The sequence below is a fragment of the Canis lupus genome, chromosome 16 (genome assembly GCF_048164855.1).
Source record: "Canis lupus baileyi chromosome 16, mCanLup2.hap1, whole genome shotgun sequence".
Taxonomy (NCBI): domain Eukaryota; kingdom Metazoa; phylum Chordata; class Mammalia; order Carnivora; family Canidae; genus Canis; species Canis lupus.
Window position 1 is genome coordinate 9,832,681 of NC_132853.1, and position 4,376 is coordinate 9,837,056.

At 57.2% G+C, this 4,376-nt stretch overlaps 1 long non-coding RNA gene across 1 annotated transcript; it reads left to right on the top strand.

Annotated features, from left to right (window-relative positions):
* The first annotated feature begins 1,479 nt into the window (after window positions 1–1,479).
* On the top strand, window positions 1,480–3,619 carry LOC140607420 (uncharacterized). The gene is made up of 3 exons (XR_012009451.1): window positions 1,480–1,671; window positions 2,069–2,279; window positions 2,893–3,619. It is a non-coding gene; the product is annotated as an uncharacterized lncRNA (long non-coding RNA).
* Window positions 3,620–4,376: the final 757 nt, after the last annotated feature.

Here is a 4,376-nt window from a genome sequence, read left to right on the forward strand (position 1 = left end):
GAGCCACCGTCCTGGGGCAGGACCAGGTCGAGTGAGCCTTCCCTGCCTGCCCAGCACCCACTGGCCCTGAGCTGGAGGATGGCCTGTGCTCCTGGGCTGAGGGCGTGGCTGGCCAACGAGGAGGGGAAGTCCGGCGGCAGGATTGTCTTGGAGCAACAGGAGAGCGTGACCCCTGTGAGTGAGCAGGACCCACATCTGGTCTCCTTCTCAGAGCCCACCCAAGACCTGGAGTTGGGGCGCCCATGGGCTCAGCTGGCAGCAGGGTCTGTGCTGACCAGGGAGCCATGACCCCAGGAGAGTCCAGGCTGCCCTCTCCCCACACCTGCCTGGCCTCACCTCTCCTTACCCCAGGACCCCAGAATCGGAACCTGGCCCCACAGGGCTGCAGGTCTCCAGCTTGTGATGCTTGTGCATCCCCTGGAGCACCTGGATTGGCTGGGCTGGAGGGAGGCCTGGCTGCAGACAAGGTCGGGGTGGGGAGGGCTGGTCCAGGCCAATGAGGCATGCAGGGTCCCCGGAGCAGGGCTGTTCTCCAGTCCTTTCTAGCCTCACACCCCATGAGGTTCACCTGGGGAGGAGAGCCCCCAGGTCCTCAGGGACAGCCTCCCACCGCATCCCATGTGAGGACATGACCCCGGGCTCCCCAGGCAGGCAGAGAAGCACACCTGCGTGTGCACGCGCGCGCACACACACACACACACACACACACACACCACTTTGGGTGCCCAGCTGAGGGGTCAGGAGGGGTGCATGTCCTGAGAGGGGAGAATGATAAGGGGGAGAAGGAAGAGGAGGGGCAGGGGCATAGGGACTCCTGACAATAACTCAGATCCACAGCAAGGGAGGAGGGGTATCTTCCAGGTGAGTGTCCAGGGGCCCCAAGGTGCCCAGGGGCATTGCCAGGGCACTGGGAGGGGACAGGGTCTGGGGTCCGCTGTCCACCACCACCCTGGGCACCTGGAAATAGGAAGAGACACCCCCCTAGTGGGGTGGGGGCTACTGCCCAGGAGACCTCAGCTGAAGCCCAAGTAATTGGGCTGCCTAGGTGGGGGTCAATGGGGTCCCAGAGGCTCTGTGACATCAGGGACAGGGCAGAGCCATAGGTCCTACCCCTGACGGCATCCCTAGAAGGAGAAGCCTGAACCCCATTGTGCAAATGGGGCCTGAGGGGCCCTGAGAGGCACAGGGTCTGTCTGGGTCACAGCCCTGGGCAGGAGAAGGCAGGTCTGAAACCAGCTGTGTCCTCCACGCGACTCAGGCTGCACCCAGGCCTCCCCATGGGGAGTGGGTGGGCTGTGTTAGTGTATCTGTATGGACGGGATTTAGGGTAGACGGTGAGTACAGAGCTCCTCGGAGGAGCCCTCAGGGGCCTCCTGTGTGAGGAGGAAGTCTGGTGATGGGACCCCAGGCTGTGGTGACCTCACTTCCCTGATGACACAGTTGCCCGGAATTTGGAACCCAGGACACCAGGCAACTGCATTTCCATACACAGCCTCCTTACTCGCTCATTCGCTAGGAGATCCTGTGAGGAGCAGGATGTTCTCGTGCTGTTTTCGAACCTCTGGGGGCCCCAGGCTGAGGACAGCGCGCCCTACTAGCAGTGCCCCTCGTGGGGGGTGTCCTGTCAGGGCTCTCCGGCGCCTCTGGCCATTTGGCAGAAGGGGTCGAAAGGTAACACCCCAGGGCTGTCCCACCCAGCCCCACACTACTCTGCTGACCTGTGCAGCCTCAGTTCCCCTGAACATGCATGAGGGAGAGAAAGGAGACATTTAGGGTGGGCCCACCCTGAACAGGTGCAGGCTGATGAGGGGTCAGAACCTGGTAGGCAGTGGTGGTCACTCCCCAGGTCCAGTCTGGCTGGTGGGATGGGGTGTAGGGATGGTACCCTTCTGCCCAGGGCTGACCTTGGGCCCTGCAGGAATGGGTCACTGCGTCCTGGGTGCAGGGCTATACACACACAGGTCTGTGTGTGATCTGGGAGCAGCAGGGGGAGTGGGCAGGAGCACAGGGAGGAGGGCCGGGCGGGGCCATGAGGTCTCTGGGCGGCTGCCCGTCCCCCTCTTTGCAGAGCACCGCAGAAGATGTTGGAAGGAGGCTCGCGGACACCAGGTCCCACCTCCCTCCAGTGGTACAGTTGTGCCCCGCCGCCCAGCAGAGCCAGCATGGACGCAGGGACAAAGTATCAACAGAACCATCTCCAGGGGCAGGTACCCAGGACTGCCTGGAAAGGCCCCTGACCTCGCCCAGGCCACAGTTCCTGTACCTCCTACATTTCACAGGTGGGCCCAGGAGCCAAGACTGGGCTCAGAGCACCTAGCTGGGGGATGGCCATTGGGAAGACGTCCCGGGGGGGGTGGTGTTCCTTCCTGGCTGTGGCCACTCTAGGATGCCCTGGGTGGCTCTGTCCCTGCAGGGTTCACAGAGAGCTAGGCATGTGGTGGCGCGGGGGGGGGGGGGCTCTCTCTCCTCTCATGGGGACTCCATCTGACCCCTCAGAGCCCTCTCCCACGGCCCCTCTCACAGAGGTGGAGCAGCCAGGTGCAGGGGTGGGAGTCCTGGCCCCTCCAGAGCCCGAGTAAGGTTCCCCTGCATCCTGCATCTGGAGGGCCCCCTTCAGAGGCTGCTCCTGCATCAGCAGGTCTAGGGTGAGAAGGGGTGTCTGTAGAGACTCCTGCAGGGGCCCCACAGCCAGCAGATGACCTGACAGGGGTGCTTGGAGAGCTGCTACTCGAGGAAAAGGAGCTGGATCCCAAGCAGGAGGGTTGGCCTCTGTTCCTGCCTCAGGCCCTGCTCTAGCTCCTGACCCTGCCCCTGCCCCTGCTCCAGCCCCTCACCCTGCCCCTGCCCCAGGCCCTGCTCCAGCTCTTGACTCTGATCCTGACTCTGTTCCAGATCCAGAACCTGTCCCTGTTACAGTTGATGCCAGTGCTCCTGACCGAGAGACTGACCCATATTCTGATGGAGACCTTTGCCTTGACCCCTCTCCTGACCCTGCTGTTGCCCCTGCAACAGCTCCTGCCACTGATGCTGTCCCTCTACTCGTTCCTGCTCTTGACCCTGACCCTGCACCAGCTCCTGACCCTGAGCCTGACCATGAACCTGCTCCTGACCCTGATCCTGAAAGTGACCAGGACTCTGCTCCTGACCCTATCCCTCCTTCTGATCTGGACCCTGGCTTTGCTTCTGCCCCTGACCCTGCTCCTGACCCTGCTCCTGCTTCTGTCCTTATCCCTTCCCTTGCTCCTGATCCTGCCCCTTCCCCTGCTCCCGACTCTGACCCTGACCATGCTCCTGTTTATGACACTGACCCTGACCCTGCTACTGCCCCCGCCCCTTACGCTGACCCTTCTCCTTCCCCACCTCTGCCACTGCTCCTGCCCCTGCCCCTGCCCCTGCCCCTCCTCCTGCTCAGCTCCCAGAGGGCTCCCAGGAGCCCATAGCTCTTTGAAGATAATTGCTTGTACAATTACCCTTCATTCCATCACCTGACCCCAATCTCCCACCCGCATGTGTCATCCCCTCACCTTATATTCTTTCTAGTATCTATTCACTGTGTTTGTATCTTTACACATTCTGTATGGCATATACTATTTCTTTTAAATAAATTGACTTCTTTTCAATTGAACAAATTATGAGCATGAAGTGTGTTCCTGCAGCTGTGCCGTCACATCACAGGACTTTACTGCAGAATATCTCAGGCCCCAAAGGACACCCTATCCCTGAAGTCCTCCTTGAAGGCGATAAAGGAGAAACAAGGGAACACAATGACATGAGACATATAGAAAACAGATAGTGAGAGGGCAGACAAATCCCACCATTGGGTGTTACATGAAACTGATGAATCACTGACCTCTACCTCTGAAACTAAAAATAAATAAATTAAATTAATTCATTGAATTTCAATAGACTAAAATAAAATTATCAGCTAATATAACAGCAAAAAAAATAATTCCATTAAATGTGAATGGATTAAACTCTTCAATCAAAAGGAATATACTGTCAGATTGGACAGAAAACACCATCCAGCTCCATGGTCTACAAGAGAAATGCTTCAAATTCAAGATACAAGTATACTAAAATAACATAATGGAAGAAGAGACGCCATGTGAACAGCAACTGTGAGAGCTGGAGAAGTCATATTAAAATCAGAAAAATAGGCTTTAAGGCAACAGAAATATTAAAAGAGGCAAAGAAAGATAATCCATAACCAATGAAACCTGGATTCATCGGGAAGATAAAATATATAAATGTCTATGCATTCAACACAGAGTCTTCCAAATTCATGAAGGTTCTCTCCTGTACACTATGACCAAAAAGATAGAAAGAGAGAGAGAGGCAGAAACTAGGGAGCAAAGTCAAAACCAAAAATGAGAAAC